The sequence below is a fragment of the Silurus aristotelis genome (assembly GCF_946808225.1).
Source record: "Silurus aristotelis genome assembly, chromosome: 7".
NCBI lineage: Eukaryota > Metazoa > Chordata > Actinopteri > Siluriformes > Siluridae > Silurus > Silurus aristotelis.
In genome coordinates, this window is record NC_139580.1 from 27,801,883 (window position 1) to 27,829,611 (window position 27,729).

General features: G+C 39.8%; 1 protein-coding gene across 2 annotated transcripts in view; it reads left to right on the forward strand.

The window, feature by feature from the left end:
* The window catches only part of chrm2a (cholinergic receptor, muscarinic 2a), a 106,342-nt gene that overhangs the window by 28,098 nt on the left and 50,515 nt on the right, over positions 1-27,729 (forward strand). Inside the window, exons 2-3 of one of the 2 annotated variants that reach the window (XM_083546401.1) lie at positions 17,844-17,942; positions 27,146-27,230. The gene's annotated coding sequence lies outside the window, so the exon portion shown is untranslated. The remainder of the gene's footprint in view (positions 1-17,843; positions 17,943-27,145; positions 27,231-27,729) is intronic. The other variant, XM_083546400.1, reaches the window with a different exon arrangement.

Genomic DNA, 27,729 nt, shown 5'->3' on the forward strand with positions numbered 1-27,729 from the left:
AGAAAATCTGAAGAAACAGCAGATCTTTTTCTGGGTGAATCACAGCTGTGTGAGCATTACTTCTGAACATGAGATTTAATAATAAAATCTATTAGAAATTCTAGGGTTTTTTTCCCCCTAATTTATCCATTGTATATACTTAGTACTCCTTTTATTCTGCGATGCTCTTGGCATGCAATTAAAGATTCTACCTTGTATGGCTGATATTTTCCAGCCATGTGTGCTTCTTCCACAGACTGTTATTATAAAGATGGAATTAAACAATTGTATGGTGTCATTGGATGCTGGAGCACGAAATTTGGTCTTCACTTGAACTAGGAGACTCAAACTTGTTTCAGCATGTCCCAAAGTGATTGTGATCACTGTGAATGGAAAACAGATGCATGATTTTTACGTACGTTCGTAAATTCCGGACATGTTACGTTCGGAATAGTTAAATTCGAAATCTTTCATCCGCACTCTCTTTCATTACACTTTCTGTGCTACTTCGAGCCGTTCTCTGTAGTTCTATTCAGTGTCATAATTCATGAGATCTAATAATAAGCTTCAGGATGAATAAATCAATAATCAATCGAGAGTTTTGAGAGTCCATTTTTAATCACCTGTGATCGCGTGTGTGTGCGTGTGTGCAGATTTTTAGTAAATGTACATGAAGTCAGAACATTTGAATGACTAAAAGCCTCCCATTTAGTAGCAGGCTTGTGAGAAGCTCTGCTGAGCTGTGCTAAAACCTGAATCAACTCACACAGCTTGGATAATGAAGTAGAGAAAAGCTTTAATCCATGCAGTTCTCTCTTTCATTATTACCATGCCTTCCTGCACAGTGCGTGTGTGTGTGCGTGTGTGTGTGTGTGTGTGTGTGTGTGTGTGTAAGAGAGAATGAATTTTTTCTTTGGTTCACCAGACTGTCAACATAAACCGTGCACTTTAAAAAAAAAATTTACTCATAAGTGCTCCAGCTTATGTTTATTGCCATTTAAGTGTGTGTGTCTGTGTGTGAGTAAGTGAGTGTGTGCAAATCTATACCTTCTGAATCAGCTCAGTGGCCACAAAATACAGGTCTTGTACTCTTTGTTATCTGTTTGCTCATTTAGCTGGAGAAGTGCTCCGAATATATTATGCCTGATAGCAGAGCAAACAACTGAACAAACAGACTAATCATCAAGGCACTCTCTCTCTCTCTCTCTCTCTCTCTCTCTCACACACATACACACACACACACACACACACACACACACACACACATTCCACGGCATGATGCGCATGTTTAGTATCTTTATATCTCAGTATATAATTTTTCTCAAAAGAGCAAAAAGATTGAATAAAAGTGTTATTAAAGTGTTTGTAAAAAGTGTGTTTTATGGTGTTTGAGAGACACATGTGTGTTCCATTGGTTTCTATGCAACAAACCTTTGGTCAAAAAAGATTTGACCAAACAAATCTATAAATGTCCAGCTTTACACACTCTCAGCATCCGGACAGTTTTTCCAAACTTTCAGCTGAAACATTTTGTCTCTTGTAAAAACTTGCCAGATGCGTTCTTTACTAGTTGGAAAGTTCTTTATTGTGATCCAGTTCATCCCAGAGCAGTTCAATAGGATTTAGGTGCGGTGACTTGGCAGGCCGTTCTACAGAGCTTACAGGCTCATCATCATGTTGCAGGGTGAAGTCGGTTCCAATGAGCTGCAGTCCGGACGTAATTGGTTTTGAAGTATGGAATGGTAGCCATGTTGGTTTAGGATTCCTTTCACTTTTTAGAACCTTCCCTACTCCAAAACAACCCCAAACCATTAAGCTTCCACCTCCATGTGTGACTGTGGGGGTGATGGAATCTGATCACATCTTCTCTCCTGTTCTCCGTTTGCACTCATCCACTGTCCATGTGTTTTGTGCTTTTACTAAGTTTGTTGCACAGAACAAAAGATACACACATGTGTCTCAAAGATTGGAGATTATTTCCAGATGTGGATGTGACGATAAATTATATGTACATTGCTACTAAGCAGAAGATGAGATGAGTGAACGTATAAGTGTGCAGGATCCTGGGGGTACCAGAAGCATGTAGAGAACAGAGAATATGCGTTGTGTTGTGTCTTACTTTAGTTTCTATGTTCTATGAAACCAAGTTTCTATGAGTCAGCTTTATCAAGTAGTTTGAGGAGGACAGAAAGAGAGAGAGAAACAGGGACAATAGTGGTTTGAGAGAGATTGATGGGTTTTTGAAACAGCATTATGTCATAGATAATGGTCAGGGTCTGAGACAAGAGCACCCACTGAGCTTTACTTGACAGTGGGACAGTTAAAGGGATCGAGAGAGAGAGAGAGAGAGAGAGAGAGAGAGAGAGAGAGAGAGAGAGAGAGAGAGAGAGAGAGAAGAGAGAAAGAGAGAGGGTAAGATTAGGAGAGAATAGACTGAGGGACCGAGTGCAAACCTGCAGCCCACACACCAGGAAGGTATGGTCTGTGCAAACGATGATGAGCGATGCTCAGAAGGAGAGAATTGCATTATGGTCCAGGCCTCGAGGGAGTTTATAATGGAAAGCTGGGAGGAGCCCTTCAAACTGACTGCTTTCTTCTAGCAAAGCTTAGATCAAGACGCTGCAAACACGAGGCGCGCACGATCCTCTCGAGATGGCCATTACAACTATTAGAAGCTTATGCACACACACACACACACACACACACACACACACACACACACACACACGCACACACACACACGCACACGCATATACACGATGCTCTTGTAGCTGCAGGATTAATAGATCCTGGAGGACAGTTTGGTTGGGTTCGCTGTAACATGCCTCATACTGTATGTGTTATTAATGCATTAAGGAAGTGTGTACATCACCACAGACTCCAAGGAGAAGATTAGTAGTGACAGATGTTTGCATTTCAGCATGTCTTTAGCAGTCATTTGCAGCGCCTCAGCACTTGTCAAACACAGAAAAAATAAGCACCTATATATAAGAAATAACCCCAGCCACACTTAGTGCCGGTCCCAAGCCCGGATAAATGGGGAGGGTTGCGTTAGGAAGGGCATCCAGCGTAAAAACATGTGCCAAATCAAACATGCGGATGATCCGCTGTGGCGACCCCTAATGGGAGAAACCGAAAGAGAGAAAGAAATAAGAAATAAAAAAATTATTTAAGAAGATACAGACCAGAAACGATTCAAATTATAAGATAATTACACTTGGCATCTAAGCTTTAGAAGAAAAAGAAAACATTTTAAAATAAGCATTAAAACACTTATTCCAAGCAATGCTTTTTTTTAAAGGTTTGCTTTTCCTTGTGTGAAAACATCTTAAAACCAGAGCTACTAAACAGGAGAATTCCTCCTAATGTAAAATCGTCATCATTATATCTTCTGTCTTAAAATGAGGCAAATCATTAAAAACAAGATCACTATTAAAATCAAGATCACGCAGATATGCGTATTGTTAACAATAGTTTTCGGACTATAAGCCGTTACTTTTTTCCCATGTTTTGAACCCTGCGGCTTAAACAACAAAGCGGCTAATTTATGAATTTTTCCTGGGTTTTTCCCGGTTCACAAACTTCAAGCCAAAAAACTAAGCGACATAACATTAGACCAATATAATTTCCGACCGGAAACGAAAAAAGGCACCTCACCTGTGTTCTGAGCTGCACGGCATCGGGAGAAATTTTTTTTTTTTAAACGCGCGACGATGCCAAAAGATAAACTCTCGAGAGAAATAGTTGTGAAAGGAAGAAGACAGTGAACAATGACTTTCTTGGTCGGCTACTGTTTAAATACAAGCCGTTGTAACGTGTTGAGTCTGGGTGATGGGAGAGCTCGCTAACTCCAGTTACAACAGAAATCATATAAGCACAGACAGGTTTCCAAAACACGTGCTTTTTTATTTTCTTGGCAACAGCGTTACGGGTTAGTCAAAGAAACTTAGAAATGAGCATCAGAAAATAATAAGGACATATTCCTCAGTCTCCACACATGCAGTAATAGCGGAAAAAATGCGGCAGCATGCTATTCCCAAAATACCGCTCTGCTCTTAAAGGAAGCGCAACATATTTCACCCGTTACACCGTGTGTAACGTGTCTTTCGTTAAAGCCTGTGTAAAGTTCATTAGTGTAGACAGGTGTGGCTTATTTATGTTAAGAATAAAAATATTTGTAAAATTCAGTGGTGCGGCTTATATATGGGTGCGCTTTATAGTCCGGAAATTACGGTAGTAAAAATGTACACACGTACACTTTATATTCTAATATTAGGAACAAAGTTTCAAAAATAACAACCATCCTGGATAAAGAGTGTGGTGACTTAATAATGTAGACTCTTATAATCTGTTATATGTGTTATATGTGTTGTTGACATAAAATTTATATATATTTATTTAATATAAATAATACTAACGAACAATTTCTAAGTGTGATTATTGGTCATTTTTTGTTACTTGGCAACTTGGTTCAAAACCAATTATTACAGCTAGAATAAAGTCTTCAAAAATACAAGGCTTCAAATGATGTCTGTGATGGTAATTAAGCTCAATTTGCCAATTTGCAGGTAATTTGCTTTACTAACTAAATAAGAAAATTCAAAATAAATAATATAATAAAATAATCATAATAATCTTGCACACTATGCTCTTGCATAGTATTTTATTCTTTAAAAAAGTTTAATAAAATGTTTTTGGCTAGAAATAAGATTGTAAGTCTTTGCAGTTATACTGTATATTAACACACATTATAATAAGTTATAATAACTAAATGAATGTCTCATAAGGTCCCCCGTATGGAGGAATCTTCTCTGCTGTTTGAGTTCTCTTTTTCTCCGCATTCTTCTCTCTGACCTCGACCAGTGCTGGTACTGTATCATATCCATTTATCTACCTGCGTTCAAGGATTCAGCTTGAGAATGACGTAACGCAGCTGCAGGAAAAGCATTCATTTCAGCAGTTCAATTGATTCAACCGTTATTGTCAGTTCTTGAAGCTATACGCTTTGAGCTCCTGCCAAATGCTAGCTTTGACCTGCGAGATCAAACACAAAAAAACGTTGCCTTATGTTGTTAAGCCCTCGCTTCTGCTGTGAAGCTCTTATGAGGGCAATGATGCCAAAGATCCTGGCAAGAAGAACATCGCAGTGCCAAGACACACAGCGCATACAAAACATACAAACTGGAGAAGACCGGAGATCCAGACTCAACTGATAAAATTGTTTTTATTTGGGTGTTAATATGCAATGAATGTAAATCCCGTTCCTGTTATTAGCTCATGATTATACCCTGCACACCTGCTCGCACGCTAGCCTGTGAATCATGGGATTAATAGGGACGTATGCAGTTAAAAGGATCGAGAGAGAAAGAGAGAGAGAGAGAGAGAGAGAGAGAGAGAGAGAGAGAGAGAGAGAAAGAGGGGGAGAGAAAGAGGGAGAGAGAACGAGGTAGAGATTTCTGAAAGTTTAAGTGAACACATGGAAAAAATGATGAACATCAATACACAACGAGCTATAAAAATAACGATGAGTATAAAACAAGTAAAGTCTTTCGGCCTTGCAAGTAGGTAATAAAAAAAACAAAAAAATATGCCAAAGTCTTTAGGATGTCATTAATATCATTTATAAACCCATCAATCTTGAAAAAAAGCCCTGTAGGCTGCCAGCCACAAAAGCAGCCCCAAAAGAATCAATAATCCTCTACCAAATAGTGGGAATCTGTTGGTTAACCTCTCAAACAGTTAAATATTGGTGTCATTTGCAGCACAGTGCACAATTCGAAGGAGCTACTTGCACTCAAGTGCACATTGCTGCCCTTTTTTTTTTAAACTATGTGGTTCCAGATTTCTTTCCGGTAGCGTTGTTCTCAAAAATGAGTTTTCTTTCCGGAAAGAATGGCTCCTCTAAGATTCCTGTAATGAAAATTGTACAGAAAAATGTACAGTACATTTGCAGCATTTGGCAGATGCCCTAATACCAAATGACTTACATTTATCATACAATTGAGTATCTATGGGGTCAGGGAACTCACAACCTTTGGATCCAAAGTCAAGGCACTGGACTTTGGATCCAAAGGTTGTGAGTTCCCCATATCCCTAACCACTAAGCTACCACCTCCACATTATGCTTCTAAAAACTCTTATAATATCTGGTGTCCGATTTTACCTCAAGATAGCCTGTTAGCAAAAGCACAAGCCTGTTGTATTGAATAAGAGGTAATTTCTCGCCTAAGTGGCAACTTAATATGTATACAGTACAGTATACAGAATACCTGTATATCTTAAGGCTTTATAAACCGTCCCGACACTCTTATTAACCTTTCCTCTGCTCTTAACCACTTTCAATATTCTTAAACCTACGTCATTTTAACATAAAAAACTCTATATGGGTACTCACCAGTGAAGATACGATTTGAATGATGAAGATGATGATGAATTAAGTGTGCAGTACTAATGACGAAGGCGATAATAATGAAATGAATGTACTGCATAACAGCATTACAGCTCTTCTGAAAGCTTCATTTGTTATGCTAACCCTATAACTCTTAACAATACTACCTATATACCGTGAAATCAGCGAAAAAATACGCGAAACTAAATTTGATCTGTTCCATGTAAAAACCCGCGTTACAGTGAGACCGTGAAAGCTGAAGCGCGATGTGGCGAGGGATTACTGTGATTGGACTATGATTAGCTCAGGCGTTCGATTGTCTAAATACACTCTAAAGACAAAGGTTATTTGACACCAGACTTTTCTAGCAATATGTGGTTCGTCCCCATACTGTTTTTTGGTTATAGTTGAATCATGTCCATAGCTTAAAGGGACTTTGCATGAATGGTAACATCGTCAATGGATGTTCCTGATATTTACCTTCAGGGGGTTCTTCCAGGAACCGATCACCACAAATAACACTACAGTGAATAAACAGTAAATGTATTATAGTCCTGACAAAGTTAGAATTCAGAAGCTGTATTTTGTAGGTTGGTCAGGAGGGACTTTACTCAACCTTTCCTACCACTTGATATAAAGAAGGCTGGAGGCAAAGGCAGATGTTGATGTAGAGTTGCAGCCTGCAAAATTTAATGTCTTTTCTTATATTTCTTCAAAGTGTTGTAGGTTCAGTGTCTGTGTTTGCACTACAAGTTGTCCCCATGTGAAGAAATGGTTTTGTATACACAACATCGACACAGACCCAGTAATCGATCCGAGCCGAACAACACCACGATGATCTTCGGATGCGTTTAATTATGAGCTGAGATCTAAACAGCATTACGTACAGCGAGGACGACTCCGTCGCTGTGTTCGGTCTAATGAGGTTTGTGATTAGAGCACTGAAAGCGTTATTGCCTCTGGGAGAAAGACCATTAGTCTCTGCTCCAGCAGGACCCCATGTGATGCTCAACACACTATACTAAATCCTGCATTCACCTCATCCTCTTTTACCATTTAGTCTACCTGTTCCCTAGAGCTCTCCTGGACTGCATGCACATTAGTTATGAGAGGCTTTTTATGCAGCGCTGCTTCATGCCGACTCTCAGCTGTCCGTGTTTGTAATAACTGCAGGTTTTTTTGAGGGGTAAACGTTAATAAGTTTTAGGCAGAGTGAAAGCAGGTGAAGTTGAAGAGCAGCACAAAACACCGTTTCTCATTTCAAAATTATGATGTCTATTTATTATATGTGTATAGTCACAACATTCATTGTATAGAAACACTAATGCATGGTATGAGGAAGCTGAGAATCCGAACAGGTCTTGATGTTATTGTATGCAAGACGAGAATAAACGTAAGTGCAGGGGTTTGATGTTCGTACGTGGATTTTATTGTTAACGTGATCCAGGATTGTTCGGAGCTCATGCTGGAGTTGCTGTCATAGCACCATGTCTGGACACTTAAACCTGCTTAGCTTTCAAGTTCTTTATAACCTTTAAGCATTAACTCTGTAATGCAGCTGTAGGAAACTGTGCATGTTCATTGGCTGTTGAACCAGACGATCACAGCGTTGCCCCGCATGGATTCTAAAAGATTTAAGAACTATGATATATTACTTATTACATATTTTGGAGTGTAACTGAAAAGCAGGGGCGGCACGAGGTGGCAACTGCCACCCTATCTGCCACCCCAACACCGATCCCAATGTATAAAATATAAATTAAATTAGTTTTCTCAATCAATTTACAGCAGCGATGCTTCAGTTGATGACATAAATAATGCTGGAAGTGACCATGGTATAAGGTGATAATCCACAGTTAGGTGTGAGGCCTTACACCATTATAATGCTCTCCACTTCACCTCGAGCTGTTCTTTACCTTCACATCTACACTTATATCCTGTAACCACTCACACCTACACCTGAGGTATTACTTTATATATTTATTTAATAAAATAATTGACAACTGTTTTGGTAAAATATTTTTTTTTTTCAGGATTTAGACTACATGTACAGTGGGTACGGAAAGTATTCAGACCCCCTTACATTTTTCACTCTTTGTTATATTGCAGCCATTTGCTAAAATCATTTAAGTTCATTTTCCTTTCCTCATGAATGTACACATAGCACCCCATATTGACAGAAAAACACAGAAGTGTTGACATTTTTGCAGATTTATTAATAAGGAAAAACTGAAATATCACATGGTCCTAAGTATTCAGACCCTTTGCTTAGTATTTAGTAGAAGCCCCCTTTTGATATAATACAGCCAGGAGTATTTTTGGAAAAGATGCAACAAGTTTTTCACATCTGGATTTGGGGATCCTTTGCCATTCCTCCTTGCAGGTCCTCTCTAGTTCTGTCAGGCTGGATGGTAAACGCTGGTGGACAGCCATTTTTAGGTCTCTCCAGAGATGCTCAATTGGGTTTAAGTCAGGGCTCTGGCTGGGCCATTCAAGAACAGTCACGGAGTTGTTGTGAAGCCACTCCTTCGGTATTTTAGCTGTGTGCTTAGGGTCATTGTCTTGTTGGAAGGTAAACCTTCGGCCCAGTCTGAGGTCCAATGCACTCTGGAGAAGGTGTGCGTCCAGGATATCCCGTTCCTGCAGCTGAAAAACACCCCCCACAGCATTATGCTGCCACCACCATGCTTCACTGTTGGGACTGTATTGGACAAGTGATGAGCAGTGCCTGGTTTTCTCCACACATACCGCTTAGAATTAAGGCCAAAAAGTTCTATCTTGGTCTCATCAGACCATAGAATCTTATTTCTCACCATCTTGGAGAACTCCATGCGGGCATTCATGTGTCCTGCACTGAGGAGAGGCTTCCGTAGGGCCACTCTGCAATAAAGCCCCGACTGGTGAAGGGCTGCAGTGATGGTTGACTTTCTACAACTTTCTCCCATTTCCTGACTGCATCTCTGGAGCTCAGCCACAGTGATCTTTGGGTTCTTCTTTACTCTATCACCAAGGCTCTTCTCCCCGATAGCTCAGTTTGGCCGGACGGCCAGCTCTTACCTGACTTTACTAACACCCTTGTGTCTGAATGAGCACAAATCTCCACAAAATCTAGTGGAACATCTTTCCAGAAGATTGGATGTTACTATAACAGCAAACAAGGACTGAATGTTGAATAAAAATTAGTTGTAAACCTATGTGTGATAATCTTTTCCTAATTGAGTCCTTATCTTTGCTAAATTAGCTCATCAGATTAAGAGTAAATGTAAGTAGGTGTATTAGGGTTTAGCTAGTCCATAGTGTAATCTGATCCTCAGAACACAGATGGTATGTTTGCAGTGCGAAAAAAAGAACACAAACATTATTCTACAACTGCATTTTAATCTTCTGTGTTATCTCAATCAATACGCCGCGGATGATTTGTTGATTTGTTGCTTACCCCTGAGCGCTCCTGATTCCCAGGCACCTGGCTGACATGCTAGCATCAGACTTTTTATTTCATAATCATTCTCAAAATGTTTTCTCTTTGGCATGAGATATACCTGAAACTGCACCTCCCCTAATTCCAATTCCACCGAATTAATCCAAACGGGTGCTACAGTAAGCTGCATGCTTGGCTTTGCTTCCAAAATCGGGAATTTGCATTTCCTGTCGCATAACATGGACTCTGCGATCGTAATGGTGGCGATGTATGAGGTGATTAGCATATTTTTAGACCCTTCCGAATGAGTCACTGTAATTTACATCAGAGGATGATTCACTGTGTGTCATGCGCCATGGTTTAGCTTCACTGCAGCAACGAGGAAATCCTGATAACAAAGCGGTTTACCTTAATCGTGATTCATCTCGGCCGTTCGAGGTTTCTCCTGGAATATTGTAGAGTACGTTTGGAAATTTGGTGCTCCAGTTAAATGTACAAAGAGACGAGCTGTTTAAACAGGATTTGAGATTAGCTTATTGTTAAGTTTTACATCAAATCAAGTTTGCATCATATTATAATATTGTATAATCACAGTTTATGATCATACTCTTATACATTAGTTGTACTTATGCATCTGAAACATCATAAAGTTCTGCCTCATACAGATGAAAAAGAACACAGCATGAGCTATAGATTTGTCTAAACGGCATCAAATGGTGGGGAAAAGTATGATTTTATTGAATTTCAATGCAGTGTGGTTGTTGGAACCAGACAGACTCCTTTAAATATTTCATAATATCCAGATTTTCACACACAACTGTCTGTAGGGTTATGTTAAAAAAAAACATCCACAAATTTTGCGAAAAGGATTTTTTTTTTTAGCTAAAATAAGCCTTCCTTTACAACAACGATGAGCGGAAAAGCATTTCACAAGATACAACATACAACATCTTGAAGCAGATGAGCCACAGTGGGTTCCTGATGGATTTTAATACAAATTAAAGCCACATTTCTACCGTGTTTCATCACGAACAAAATAAATTAGTTTTGTTTATTAGGACGCTGCTTTCAGAAGGTCAAGCAGACCACGGACTGTGTACAGAGCGTAACAGTGTGTAATTATTTATTCTTTTCCGTTAATATTGTTCGGCTTCTATTTTCATTACATGTTTTTCATAGATTTTTTTATTGTTATACATGTAAATGTTTTCAGAAAAAAATACACACAATAATAAAACTGCTGGATTAAGGACCAATATCCAGGAACCTTTCCTAGTCTTTTCCTGGATTTGGTACAATCCTTGGTACTGGAAAACCTTGAAGAACATGAGCAAGAATCACGATCGAGGTGTTAAATCAGCCTCCAAATTCCTGATTTAACACCTCGACCGTGATTCTTGGTCATGTTCCTCAAGGCTTTTCAGTAGAACATCACCCAGAGCATCACACTGCCTCCACCACCTCTCCTTCTTCTTAGAGTTCACCCAGCTGTCATCTCTTCCCAAGGTAGGAGCCACAACTGCACCCTAAAAGATCTTGCCATCCACATGATGGTAAAGAAGATGTGATTCATCAGACAATTTTCAATCAGCACCAACCGATTTTTGTGAAGTAGGTCTTCTGTGACATCGAACCAGACATCTTTACTCCCTCCATGAGCATTGAGCACCTAGGAAGAACCCTGTCACTGAGTCATCTTCCTTGGATCCTTGGTCCTTTTTGTAGGTACTAACCGCTGAATAACCAGATATACCACAACACTTACTGTTTGGAGACAATCTGACCCAGTCGTCTAGACGTTACAATGTCTAGATGTCTGATGTTTGTTAAAGGCACTCAGATCCTTAAACTTGCCCATTTTTCCAGAATTCTTCTAGGACTGACTGTTCACTTGTTCATTAACATGTTCCACCCCTTCTAACAAGAGAATCACTTTATTCACATCACCTGTCCTAATGATATGGATGATGGTTGGTGCATAAATGCTGTATATCCGATGTACAACCTTATTACCAAGAACCAATATCGATTTGAGACACAAAACATCTAGAGATGCTCAGTCTCAGTTCCATTTTTCTACCTCCATTACACTTCCACACCGTTCTCTGCTGAGCTTTATTGTCCGTGATTTCGCTCGAATCAATCGGAACATCTCCACGCGGAGAGTGAAGTGTGTATGATTGCATGTGGGTTCTAACCCAGTATTGATTTCTGCGAGAGGAGCAAGATTGAGGACTTCACGGCGATATGTTGGTCTCATTGATGTCTTGATGGAAACGCACGTTTGGACAAGTGTCCTAACAACTAGCAGCATTCGCACACACACACACACACACACACACACACACACACACACACACGGGGGCAGTTTTATAAGGACGTGCACCCTTAGCTGGGATTTTTCCTCCTTTTTGAGCCTGTATCATATCCCAGAGAACCCATTTTAAAAAATGTTTATGAATGTATACAGAATCAATAACTTTGTGGAATAGGCCACTAAATCACTTGCATGTCAGATTATGCCTCCTCAGTCTAATGGTTTTAAATCATGACCAGGATTCATTTATTACTGCTGATTTTTGTCTGGGACAGCAAAACTGTTTCGAACTCCATCTATCTATTATCTGTTGATCTACCTAATAGATGGGAAATGATCATTTTCAAGTTCATTTTTCACTGCAAGCTTGTATACTTGTGTATATGTAATTACGGATTTGAAGAAAAGAACAAAACAAAGGCACGGCTAATCAAGCTAGTTGTGTTTTCAGTATAGCCATACCAACACATGTGCTGATAAATCTCTTGTATTATTTAGAAACAATATACAGATAAAAGTTTGTGGACACCCGAGCGTAAGATTGGTATTTTTTTTTTATTTTTTTTATCTCATTCCAAATCCAGTCTCCATATGCTGTTAATAAGCTCCACTCTTTTGGGAAAAAACTGAACTGAACACTGAATTTTGTGGAGATACATTTAGCTACAATGTTGCTAGTAAAGTCAGGTACTGATTTAGGTGAGAAAGTGAGGAGGCCCAGGGTGCAGTCAGCGATCACATTCATTCATCCCAATAGGGATGGAGCCAGTGCTTGAATTGAGGGGGGCTGGGGGGAACATTAGGCATTAGGGACCCCACATGACAAGTAAAAAATACACTTAGGGGGGTCCCCAAGATTATTTTAGTGAAAAAGATATATGAATTACACAACAACTGGGGACCCCCCATAAGACTTGACTCAATTCGAACACTGGTTGGAGCTCTATAGCAGGAGATCTTCCACATCTTCGTTGGAAAACACCACCATGTCACAAAGGAAGTGAATCTGTGGTTGTGTATTAAATCAAAATAGACAAAGACTCATTACAGGTTATGTCCACACGAATACGTTTTCATTTAAAAAAGCCAATTTTTTTCTTTTCTCTGATTTCTTCAGTCTATACTGAGACGGCGTTGTCAGTCAACGAAAACGTAGTTTTTTTGAAACCGCTTTCAAAATTGGATACAATTGTAAATAAACGCACGCGTAAATGACGTCGTTTGAAGCAACTCAAGGTTTGTGCGTGCACAGTACAGGAACGTAAGCAGATATTTTCAGATGTTTCAGTGTGGATGAGCAACTTTTGGGAAACGATTGAAAATGAAAATGTGGACACAAAACCTTTTTTAGATGCGCCATTTTTCAAATGTATCCGGATCAGCCATTAGGGTTGCACAAGCCAGTGCACTCTCCCAAGCCCGGATAAATGGGGAGGGTTGCGTTAGGAAGGGCATCCAGCATAAAAACATGTGCCAAATCAAACATGCGGATCATGAATACGGATAATCCGCTGTGGCGACCCCTAATGGGAGAAGCCGAAAGCAATTAGTGTAGATGTAGACGCAGAAATTCATTCACTGCGCTCTTTGTGTGCAAAACTTTTCTTTTCCAAAGTATTGAATTAGTAAAGTCATATTGTATTACTGTAGTGTGTAAGCTGTTGAGGGATCATCATTGAAACCCTTTGACAGGTTAAAGTTCTGCCGGGCTTCGGGATGTGCTTGAGCACCATGACGTATTTGCATTTCGTGTGGAGTGGTACTTTTTCCATGTAATGAGCCACTGACCTCGATAAGACCATTTCATTCTTTTCTTTAATTAGTTTCTAAATGTCAAGATACAGGCCTTTCTAGTGTGTTTCTCCGCTGCACTGGACGGACTGATTGTGTGAGCTGCACGTGGCAGGGATCCAACTCGCAAAGCCACTGGTCAAACCCAGACTCCAGTTCAGAATTTGAATGGGGATGAAAGGAAAGCTCTTGAGCTCTTAGATTTGACAGCCTGCTCTCTCTCATCCTCACCAGAGCTTCTCCACACTGCATAATCTAATACCAGCACAAACATTCCTGTGTCTTAGCAACTCCTAACAACAGTTCTATATACTTGTGTTGCTTCTCAGCTCAACATCCACATCCACACATTCCCACTCGTTCCTTTACACATCATTTTATCAGCTTTACTGTTAGGATTATTTCTTATATTTAAAAATGATATTTATTATTTCAAGTAATTTTTCTAAATTGTTTTACTTTCCTTCTAGTATTAGGTATACTTCCAAATTCCACTAGCAAGTGTGGCCTTGTCACCCCAAGGAACCTTCTGGTGAAAAAAGTTTATATAAAATTTGATTATGGAGCACCTAAGGAACCTTTTCAGCAAATTTGGGCCCAAATTCTATGTACGTTCTTTGTCATAACCTTTGAACCATGTGTCCAAAAATGAAAAGCGACAAGTTCTCTGCTTTCCCATCTTTGATTTAGTAAAAGAAAAATTTATTTTTTTGTAGTCCTGCCCAAATTTTGTCTGTACGAGGTGGTATCAAAAGGTTCAAGACCAGTTCTGTAACCCACCAACAGATTCAGCACAAGGCTGCACTCACAGTCACAGGGAGGACCAACCTTTATAAATCAGTATGTCAAAAGACATATTCCTGTGTACATCGGTACGTATCAGGACACGTGCCTTGTCACTGAACTCTCCTCACACGTAAGTTTCTCGCCGGAAACAACATGATCTCACTTCAGCACCCACCATACTCGCCAGATTTGGCTCCTCCAGACTTCGCCCTTTTTCCTAAAGACGAAGCTCAAAGGTCACCGTGTTGACACTATTGCACAAAACCAGATCGAATCGCAGAAGGTGCTTGACACGCTTTGAAAAGAAGACTTCCGGGACACGTTCCAGAATTGACAGGAACACTGGGGGCGCTGTATTGCTGTGCAAGGGGACTATTTTGAAGGTGATAGTGTGTACACATGGGTACTTAAAGTACTTTCTTGTGGAGTATTCTCAACAGAAAGAGCGAAGCCACCAAACAGGACTTCTGGATGTATCTCAGTAATGATTAAAAGCACTTAAACAAAATTCAGTAGGCATCTTCCGGACATTTACCTGGGGCTTGGCAACAGATTTTGTGACAGTGCTACTTTCTGGTCAAAACAATGACATGCTAAAAATACATACATCTCACTGCTATTTTTTGCTGAATAGTCACCAGATTCGGCTTGCATCCTCCTGACACATTTGCAAAGAAATGTTACCAAAGAAATTTTGATATTTATAGATGTTCTTCTGTAAAAGTGAATCTCAGTAGTCTATAAAAAATGATCTTCAGGACTACGTGCTGAATTTACCCAGAAGTTTTCATGAGCAGAACCATTTAACTTTTTTTTTTGAACAAGAATGAGCTCAATTCACAGTTGCTTTCTCCTGTAATTCCCTGAAGTATGTTTATGTGAACAGAGTGTATTTCCTGTGGACCATTTTGAATTTGGGTAAAATTGGTGCTACTCCTCCTGAAATTATGTCCAATCAAAACTAGATTCGGGATATATCCAGACATTAGGCTTGTTCATCAGGTTTTAAGATTTACAAATGGTTTGCCAAGAACACCATACAGGTGGTTTAGCCACAAGGGTGCTAGTAAAATCAAGTACTGATGTATGTGAGGTGAGGAGGTTCCTAGGGTGCAGTCGGCATTCACATTCATCTATTTTCCATATGGTTGGAGGTTTATAGGGGGAGATCTTACACATCGTCCATGGGTTTGGCTTTATGCACAGTGGTATTGTCATGCTAGAACAGGTTTGGTTCAAGTGAAGGAAATTCTAGTGCATCCAGTGACATCTTGTGTATCTCAGTTGTGTGTCTCCAGTACTTTTGTCCATAAATGGTATATAGTAAGCAGGAGCAAAAGCTGAAGTACGAAGGTATGAGTGAGACAAGTACAAGTGAAACCAATTACAAAAAAAAAAGGCTTTCTTCATCTTGACCTGTCAATGTGTTGTTTTTTTTTTTGCTGACACGAGGAACTCTTGCTGCAAATTGTTTCCATTGCGCTGAAACGTATTATTTAAAAGCAAGTCGTGCAGAAATTACATAAAAAATAAAGCAGTAAAATCTGTTTAACAGCACAATCAAATGAACTTTACCAGGCTAGACGTATCTGCACACACACACACACACACACACACACACACACACACACACACACACACACACACATTCACAGGTTATTATCTAAACTCAGGAGTTGGGTCAATATTGAGTTATGTGAGGCGTTAATATTCAGTCTGATATGAGCGATATGAATGTATCAGAACTTCATAATTGCACTGGGGTCTTACACAAGCTTTTAATAAACACTGTCGGATCTGAGAGAATGTAGCAGATGTTTGTGAAGCGACAGTAAACGCATCAGAAGGGAAGCTAGTCATGACGGGAAGGGGAAAGTTTTTTAACACCGCTTGACTTTTTATTATAAGACAGTAGGAATGTGTGTGTTAACAGGAAGTGCTTCATTAGGTCCACAGTTGTGATAATAGTAAGAGTTCCCTGCACACCATAATGCATTCCACACATGTACACACATGTACACACACACACACACACACACACACACACACACAGCTTCCATATCGCCTTGTACTTTTGGCAACTTTACGACCAAATTCTCGAAAAAAATGCGGAAAAAGTTTTTCAACTCGACGCTGTCAAAGTTTTTTCCAAGTTTTCCTCTTGTTATAGGATCTTCAGGAGCTGCCAGAAAAAGCATGATGAGGCAATGACAAAGCTCACGAGTAGGAGAGGACGGAATGAGGGAATTGATGAAATGAGACATAAGAGAGACAAATGAGGTGGGGGTAGGATCTTCTCACCTAAGATGAGAGACACATCGGTGTCTTGAAATAAACATGAGGAGCTGCGTGATTACGATGGTAACGGACTCATATACGCTGCCAACCAAAAAGTCATTTTTAGACTTTTATCATTTAAAATACTTAAATTGTAACCAAAAAATATAGACAAAAGAACACCTGACATTAAGTTGGAGGCACGCAATTTGCTTCGGACGTCTTTGGATGTTGTAGCATAAATGTTTCCTCCATTTAAACTAAGAGACCCAAATCTGCTCCAGCATGACAAACCCCTGTGCACAAAACCAGCTCCAAAAAGATCTCCTTACCATTGGATGAAGTGGAAGATTTCTTGCTGCAGAGATCAGAATGCTGCACCCCAGGCCTCCTCACCTCACCTACATCGGCACCTGACGTTACTAACACCCTTGTACCTGAATGAGTCTCCACAAACCTCCATATAATCTACTGAAATATCTTCTCAGAAGAGTGGGGGGATTATTATAACAGTAGATGTGGAATGGAATGTTCAAAAAGAAGCAATTGTTTGCTCAGGTGTCCACAAATAACGAGAGCAGCGGGTCTCTTTAGCTCTCGGCAGTGTGTTTACTCTCACACAGTCACGCTCGTCTCATCCTCCTTCTCCTGTGTGACATCAAATCAACGAGTGGATAATAATCATTTAAACATTGTCCTCCTTATCATCATCATCATCATTATTATAATGATCACAATGCTCCTGAGAGCATTGGAGCCATAATTCAGCCTCGTACAGTATGGAAATGTGCAACGTCTCAGGGTTTGGAATGTCTGTCAGTCTGCTTATGTGTGTATGAAATGTGTGAAACTTGTGTAACCCCCAGCACTTCCCTTTTTTCCTGCAGATACACTCAATTGCCTCGCTGCCCAGGAGAATTCTGATTATTTGCGGTCAAGTCTACAGACCACGGAAAGAACCTTTCAGAGGGAAGCAGGATTTCCAGGTGAGGATGATCGCAAACGGCTGGAAGGGAAACAGGGTCAGGGGGTGGAAGTGGATGGGGAAATATTAAAGGGGTGAGGTGGGGGTGGGGAGGAGATGGTGGTATGTGTGTGTGTGTGTGTGTGTGTGTGTGTGTGTGTGTGTGTGTGTGTGTGTATGTGTGTATACATATACTGTTGTAAAAACGTCATATTAACATAGCAGCAGTGGTGCTGCGAGAACGAGCTCGAGAAACAGTTTAGCAAAGAGAAATCGATCTACATAGGAAATATTGGTCACAAATTGTTGGTCACGTTCTGAATAACAAAACTATAGCGCATGTACTAATAATTATATATGAGTAATCACATTTTTACTGATGCAAATATGTTAAAAACTATGCAAATTCTTGTATCCAATGCACAATGTTTTTAATCATCAAATCACATCATTAACTTTGATTTTTTTTTTATGCAAATCTCTGAATCATACTATATACATATATATACATATACATATATACATACACACGTATATATACGTATGTATGTATGTATGTATGTATGTATGTATGTATATGTGTATATATGTATATAGTATATATATATATATAATGATATTGTCAACCTCTTATGTAAAATACATTTTGACAAGGTCATTACAGTAGTATAAATGCTGCGTTTCCCCCAGTGCACTCTGGAGACTGTGTCTATTACACTTGCATGTATTTCATCTGACTGATATTCTGTTTTGAGGCCTTTCCCCCATGGCATTCAGTACTCGGCTGCTTCAATATCAGCAGTTTCACTCAGACACCCCCCACATACTGACACACACACACACACACACACACACACACACACACACACACACACACACACAAAAATGAAATGTAGTGATGGCATTTGGTATTTTGGCTTTCTCAAATTGTAATTTGCATGAATCCCTCTGTCAGCGATCATCAAGGACAAGTAGAGTCTCTCTCTCTCTCTCACACACACACACACACACACACACACACACACACACACACACACACACACACACACACACACACACACACACTCATGACATATTTATTTATCCCCACACCTTAGTTGAGGTGAGGAAAGAAAGAAAGAAAGAAAGAAAGAAAGAAAGAAAGAAAGAAAGAAAGAAAGAAAGAAAGAAAGAAAGAAAAAAAGAAGGAAAGAAAGAAAAAAAGAAAGACAGGAACATTTATCTTTCCATGTGGTGACATGTTTAAAGTGTTACGGTCACATGACTAACCAAAATAGACCTACAGAGAAAATAAAATGAGAACGAGACAGAAGGAGCGATTTCCTGTCAGTGACAAGTGAGGAGGATATAATTTTTTTTTTGTGTGTGTGTGTTTGTGTTTTTGGGCGTGGTCCTCCAAAGGCACATGAAGAACAGCTGATAGATGGATGACGGTCTCGGTCTCTCCATTTTTTTCCCCGCTGTAGGGACGATCCAGAAAGCTCAGATTTGTCATGTTCTCTTTTTCCCCTCCTTCTCTCTCCACGTCTCAGTCGTCTCAGTCTCTTTCCTGCTCAGCCTATAAGAATGCGAGTGTCTCCCCGAGGCAGGATCCAGACGCACCGCAGTTTACAACCATCTATAATTCATCAGGACAGTGACGCCTAAAACAAGCCTACCGAGATCATAGCACACGTTTTGTGTTCCGATAGATTTCTTTGATTTTTATTTCCGTCACTTCATTAGAAGTATTTGCCAGGAATAACTGAATGTCAGAAATAAGGGCTTGGCACGGATGCTGCTTTAGGTATAGCAGATGGCAGGTTGAGAAAGGAGAACTACAAATACGAGAAGAACGTGTTAATGAAGCGTTATAGGTTCTCATACCACCTTCTAATCCCTCACCAGCAGATGCCGAGTTAAAGGTCAGCCTCTCCTCCCTACAGCGCAGAAAACTCAACACCGTGATTAATAAACCATGAGACTATAACACAGATGTCCTTAAGATATTTGCTCCTCTGGCAGATGCAGATATGTACAGCGGTCAAGCACGAGGTTTTGTTTTGTTTTTGGGGATTGATTCCAACAACCCCAGGCAACTTCATGCACAAACTCATCTGCAATAACTCCTTTTTTCCCCCATCACTATTCATAAGTCGTGTTTTTCGGCTCCCAGGTTTCAGCAGATGTCTGGTGATGGTATTGTATAAAAAGCCTTCGTTCAACTTTCTATGAGCGACTCGGCATAACAGAGAAACGTCACACTCACCTTCAGCACTTCAACGTCTAAATAGGAGTTATACAGTACCATAATAAAATGTTTGATAGACATAACATAATAATTTTGCCTTGTGAAACGACTGACCAAGCTTCTAAAACTCCTTTTCACTGCAAACAAGTGAACGATTCGTTCCTTTTTAACAAGTCTTTAATGTGACTCAGAAGAACGAGTCATCTTAAAGAACGATTCGGTTATTTTTCTCGATTCGCACATGAGAAAAGTGTCGCAAAAATATCCATAGGTTATGTACAGGAAACAGAATTGAGTTAATCGCATTAGTCCTCTGGTCCGAGTTGTTTGTTCTTTCATAACATTACTGTGTCTACCGTAATTTCCGGAATATTAAGCGCACCCATATATAAGCCGCACCCACTGAATTTTACATAGATTTTTATTTTGAAAATAAATAAGCCGCACCTGTCTATAAGCCTACACTGTCTACATTGAAACTAATGAACTTTACACAGGCTTTAACGAAAGACAGTGTCTGTTATACGGTGTAACGGGTGAAATATGTTGTGGCTCCTTTAAGAGCAGAGCGGCATTTTGGGAATAGCCTGCCGCCGCCGTTTTTTCCCGGTATTACTGCATGTGTGCAAGGCCGAGGAATATGTCCTTATTATTTTCTGATGCTAATTTCTAAGTTTCTTTGACTAACCCGTAACGCTGTTGCCAAGAAAAATAAAAAAGCATGAGTTTTGAAAACCTGTCTGTGCTTATATGGGTTCTGTTGTAACTGGAGTTAGCGAGCTCTCCCATGACCCAGACTCAACGCGTTACAACGGCTTGTATCTAAACAGTAGCCGACCAAGAAAGTCATTGTTCACTGTCTTCCTCCTTCCTTTCACAACTATTTCTCTCTGGAGTTTATCTTTTGGCATCGTCGTGCGTTTAAAAATCAACATCGGTGGAAGTTTTTTTCTCCCGATGCCGTGCAGCTCAGAACACAGGTGAAGTGCGTTTTTTTCATTTCCGTTAGGAAATTTCATTGGTCTAATGTTATGTCGCTCAGTTTTTTAGCTTGAAGATTGTGAAACCGGGAAAAACCCAGGGAAAATCCATAAATTAGCCGCTTCGTTGTTTAAGCTGAGGGGTATAAAAAACGGCGAGAAAAAGTAGCAGCTTAAAGTCCGAAAAATACTGGAAATTTCAGACCAAAAAAACCTCAATCTAGTGCATTGTGTAGCATCTACGAGAGTCATTGGACAAAAGAACGAACGACTCGGACCAAAGTATTTTCATTATTGGAACTATAGTTAAATTGTGTGTGTAGACGTGTTAGGGGGTCTGCGTTATAAAAAATGTAACATTTAATTTTATTTCTGATTATAGAAATGTAATAAAAAAATTTTTTTGAAAAGATTCTTTCAATTTGATGAACACGATTCAAAGAACCGAGTCACTAAAATGATCCGATCTTCCCATCAATACTGCAAACATTTGCGAGTCATGTGCTGTCATGGTGCGTCAGCACCAGGGTGTGAATTCTTTCGGCTATTGAGAACACAGAGAGGTTTTTGTATGTGAGTGTGTGTGTGTGTGTGTGTGTGTGTGTGTGTGTGTGTGTGTTTGCAAAATAGCTGCATTACTGCACTGCATTACCACATGACTTGAAAGCCTGATTGTGTTCACACACGGAAGGAGACTTTTATATTTACAGCGTCGCCCTTATCCAAAGCGGATTACAATTATCTCATTTATACAACTGAGCAGATGACCGTTAGGGGCCTTGCTCGAAGGGGCCCAGAAGTCCAATATCTGGTGGGTTGGGTTGAAAATAAGTCTACGAATAATGTGACATAAAAGCATTTGTTTAATACGCTGATTTGTAACGCATGCTAGTGCCAGAATTCTGGTATTTATATACCATACTGAAAGGGGAGCGTGATCACGAACAATCCACATGCTGTGTCTATTATATTACGTTTCCTTTGCACAAATTCATTATAATTTGCCCGATTTTTCTTACCAGGAGACGAGTAAATCACGAGGTGTTTTTTCATGACACCACGTGCTGTACGCTGCTTTAAACGAGGATGAAACTATAACCAGGACAACCGCCAATAAAGTGTCAGGGTGAGAAATGAGAGAAAGTAAAAGTCGTTCCTGGAGGATGGGATGACACCAGGAGCGTGAGGGAGCACGAGGTTGGGGCAGGGGGGAGTACAGTCTACAAGGGAAGATATTAAAGTTTACTGTCACATCACGTTGAAGGATAATTCAGTTCACTCTCGCGCCCTGGCCACCCAGATTCCTGGGGAAAAAAAATCAGTTGACAGCTGTGTTTTACTAAGGAGAGGAATCGTCATTTACCATGAAGGCATTTAAAATAAACCAAATAAATCCTTTGGCGTGCAAATAATCATACACACGTGTGTTTTAGCAGAATGCAGAGGTATTTATAAATGTACATTATAGACAAATGTATTGGGACACCGAACATTTTCTGCCATATGTGGTTCTTCTTCTGTTGAGGCACAAGCTTCACTTGAACTAGGAGAACCAAAACCTGTTATTGCCCGCATTCAGAAAACCAGCTCCAGCTCCAAGATGCTTTACATGTGTTGGAGTGGAAGATTTTCTTCAGTTCGCTTTAAAATATATAACCTCTAACTGACATTGTTTATTTTTACTGTGCAAATGGAAGTGGAAAAGCGTCACATACTCCCTTGAAATCTTCATCTGATAAGCTTTTATATTTGCAATACTTGCTGAATGTTTATTTAAAAAAAAAAAAAGGATTGCTTGCCTTTTTTATACATTTCCAGGATTTATTTCAATTGTCAGTCGTTGGAACAAATAAAACAGTCGCATTAAATTACATAAACAAAAGAATGTTTTCTGTAATATTAGTAAATCTTCAGAAATATTTACAATTGCATAAATCCCCTTTTCCTCCCTTTCCCTTCTCTTTTTCACCCATTTTTCTCCTCTTCCACACTTTTTATCCCCTTTCCACCCCATCCCCTGCTTTCCTTCTCTCTTCCATTTCTTCTTCCCCTCTTCCACCCCTTTCTTTCTCTCTTCCACTACTTACTCACGCTTCCTTCTATTTTCCACCCATTCTTCCCCTCGTCCACCCCTTCCTCCCCTTCTTCCTCTCTTTCTCCCCTTTAATTCCCCCTTCCACCCCTTCACCACCCTCCCTTCTCTTTTCCACTCTTTCTACCCCTCTTCCTTTCGTTTGCTCCCCCTTTCAACTCCTTCCTCATATTTCCTTCTTTTTTCCACTCCTTTGTCCATTCTTTCTCCAGTTCCCTTCTCGTTTCCCCTCTTTCTTTCCTTTGCTCCCCCTTTCTATTTATCCATTCCTCACTTTCCCTTCTCTCTTCCACCACTTCCTTCCCTTTCCTTCTCTTTTCCACCCCTTCTTCCCCTCCCCTTTTTTAAGCCCCTTTCTCTTTTCCCTTTTCCCCTCTTTTATTCCTTCCTCCCCATCCCCTTCTCTCATTCACCCCTTCTTCCCCTTCTCTTCTCCATCCCTTCTTCCTCTCTTTTCCCTCCTTCCATTCCGACCTCCCTTTTCCTTCTTTTTTCCACCCCTTCCTACTGTTCCCTTCTCTTTTCTACCCCGTCTTCCCCTCTTCCTCTCCTTTTCTCCGCTTCCTCCTCTTCCCTTTTCTTTTTCACCTCTTCTTTCCCTCTTCTACCACTTCTTTAGCCATTTCCACCCTATCATCTCTTTCCATTCTCTTTTTCACCCCTTTGTCCCTCTTTCTCACTTCTTCCTTCCCCTCCCTTAACTTTCCCATCCATTCTTTCTCTCTTTATCCCCCCCATTGCACTCTTACCTCCCCTTCTCTCTTTTCTTTGCCTGTTCCTGCCCATTCTCCTTCCTCCCATTCTCTTCTGTTTTCTATCCCTTTGTCCATTTCTCCTTCCTTTTTATTCCCTTTTTATTTTTTTACTTTTCCTCACTCCTTCATCTCCTTCCCTCCTCTTTTGGACCCCCTTTCACTCGCTTACTTCCTTTTTCCCCCCAGTTTCCTTATTTTTCTCCTTTGTCGTATGCACTGATTATTCACTAAATTCCGATGTAGCTTTAATTAGTGGCCCAGGAATACCAGTGATCCCATTCCATTTTTTTGTTTTGTTAGAATTCCTTATATACTTTTTTCTTCAGGACGCATGTTGTATTTGCATTAGCATAACAACCTTCAGATGCTAATAGTACCCGTGTCTGCTAGTTTACCTCCTACATGACAGACTTTCTCTCTCTCTCTCTCTCTCTCTCTCTCTCTCTCTCTCTCTCTCTCTCTCTCTCTCTCGTTATCTTGCTCTCTCACATGTACACGTTTTTTTTTACACACTTCTATCCACCGTAGAGCAATAATTATGCATTCACTGCAGTTGGTTGAGATGCGGCTAATCACATTAGCAAATCCTGTGGCTACAGGATTTAGGAAGAAGTGTAGCAACTTTACTAATGAGTCTCAAAGAACATATATAGATGATGGTACACAACACTGCCTCCTCTACTCTCTCTCACTCTCTCTCTCTCTCTCTCTCTCTCTCTCTCTCTCTCTCTCTCACTCACTCTCCCTCTCTCTCTTTCTCTCATTCACTCTTGACTCTGATTGACCTTTATTATTTCTGTGCAGTTAAAAAATACTCTAAATGTTAAGAAGGAAACTATGTTAGAAACCTTTAACACTGTAAACCCCCTGCCTTGGCAATACATTAATTAATTAATCATTAAATAAACATCCCCCGCTGTATCGGAGTAGCTGTAAATGTGAATGTGTTAAAGTTGAAAACAATTGTTCGAGTCACTTCAGGAGGTCTGAGATGGATCTCTCACCAGATGTTTTAAAGAGTGTAAGTGCATTATTCTTCTCAAGCTACATTTAATCAAGACTTTCTTTCAGTTATTGTAAAACACACACACACCCACACACTCACCAATATGTGGTTCTTCCCCAAACTGTTACCACAAAGTTTAAGGCACACAAATGTATAGAATGTCTTTGTATGCTATAGCAATACAGTTTTACTATAACTAAGAGCCCCAAACAGTGTTCCAGCATAGCAATGCTCCATTACACAAAGCTGGGTTCTTCAAAATACGCTGTATGGTTGGAGGTTGGAGTAGAAGAACTCAAGTGTCCTGCACATAACTTTGACCTTCTCAAACCCGCTGAACACAGACTGAACCCCGGTACCTGATCTATGAAATGCTCTTGTAGCAAAATGAATGAATGAATGAATGAATGAATGAAATCTGTCATTTACTTTTACATGTAGTAGCCACTCTTATCCGGATCAGCCAAAATTTGTAACGAGACGTTCACCAGGCACATATGAGTCTTTTGGACAGGATTGCACATACTTTTATCGATATGGACAGATATGGTACCACTTGCTGCAATCTTTGCAAGTGAAGATACACCATATGGGTCTCCTACTTCAATGTTTGTTGACACCTGAGCATAAGATTGGTGTTTCTTTAAAAATATCTCATTCCACATTTAGGCTTCATTTGCTGTTTTAATCAGCTCCACTAGATTTTGTGGAGATTCATTCAAGCTACAATGGTGTCAGATACTGATGTAGGTGAGAACGGTGAAAAGGCCTGGGGTGCAGAGAGCGTTCACATTCATCCCAATACGGTTGGAGCTCCATAGCAGGAGATCTTCCATGTTTTTCAAACCGTGGAAAGCAGATCTTCATGGAGCCGGCTTTGTGCACAAGGGGATTGTCATGCTAGAACAGGTTTGGGTCTCCTATTATCCAAAAACATCTGATACAATTGTGTTTGGGGAGGAATCACATGAGGGTAGGAAAGTCAGGTGTCGTAATATTTAGAATCTCATTATGAGATAAACGTGTTACAAGTAAAAAGACACGTGAGGAAACGTGTTTTAGTTAATTTGATATCGTTGGCCAGTTATTTTTTAGAACTCTTTGAGAACGACAAAATGTTAAATTGTTGTAAATGAAATAAATTAAATTACAAACATCATCTAACTGTTTTAACACATTCAATTGTGCCTAAAATTAATTAATTTATTAATTAATTTATTTTTTTGCTAAGATCTTTTTATTGAAATTTTTTTTTATTCTCTCAAAAATCTTTAAAAATGACTTTTTTGGGGTAATTTACTTGAGGCATCTGGGTGGTTTATCACTTAATGTTGTAGGAGTGCAACATCTGCCACATTTGCATATTGAAAGTGTTTTGTTTTTTTTGTATGTTAGTTTAGTTAACTTGAAGAGTTCCAGCATAGGAATCTTTATTCTTTGTAAAGAGATTAAATAACAAACGTCGCTAGATTTAAATAATAGAACATAGTTTTGCTCAAGTTGAATGATACGTAGTACATATTTAAGTGACTTAAATATAAATCGGACTTCTCCAGACACATAAAACATTTTCTGCAAACGCTGTCGTAAGTCACGCCGTGACACGAGGGAGTGGTATTTCTATATATCAGTGTATTTAAAAATGCATTACTAGGTTAATATGTGAGCTTGTGTACGTTTGATTTGTGCGTATGTGATGTAATATAATGGCTTCTTTATCCAGATTTTTAATACACTGTTCGATCAAAAGTATTGGGACACCTGTCTCTTCTACCCATATGTGGTTCTTTCCCAAACTGTTGGAGGCACACAATTGTCTGTAGATGCAGGAGCAGGAAATGTTCCCTTCACTTGATCTAGGAGACCCAAACCTGTTCCAGCATCACAATACTGGGGTCATTCAGAGAGATAACGGGATCAGTTTAAAGCTCTGTTATATGAAATGATATTTTATTCATACAAATCTCATACAATGGAAATATAAATTGTATCAGAAGGTTAAATTATATCTGGCATAAACATGTTTCACTCGCATGATGCACAGATTCTCAAATAATAACATTTGCAGGTAAAAAAAAACCCAACCAAACAGATGAAGTAACAGTAAATAGATAGTGAGTCTGGCATGGAATTGCCCCGGTGTATTTTTTTTCTCTCTTCAGCTCCAGTTTGTGCTTGTTTTCTCCCTCCAGTGAGGCTCAACACAGCTTTAGGGATTGCTGTGAAGTTAAACAGAAAGTCAGTCAGGTTTGTTTGTCACTTGTTTCTTTCACTGCCACATAACTACAGCCTGTTTTCCCAGCATGCTCTATTAGCTCAGGGCTGCTCCAGCTCCTAGCAGGTAGCCATTAATATTTCAGAACAGGGTTGTTCGGGTTCAGTGTGAACGTCATTAAAGGGAGAGGGGAACAAGGTGCTAAATGTAAAAAATAAATAAATAAATAATGGTCAGTGGTCCGCTAACGCCGTAAAGCCCACAACGGCCTCGGAGTTGATGCGTGATAAAAAGCAAGAAAAATCTAAAGTCTCTAATGTTGAGCATTAGCGATATTAGGGGTACACGTGTTAGCTTGCAAATAACGTTTTAAAAGCGGGAATGGAAGCATGCGGGTTTAGAAAGTGCCAGCATCAGGGGAAAAATATTGAGAGCGAAAGAGAGAGAGGGAGAGAGAGAGAGGAAATGATATTACTGCATCTGGCTGTGGCGTGGTATTATGATTATTATCATATATATTAGCGTGCTTTG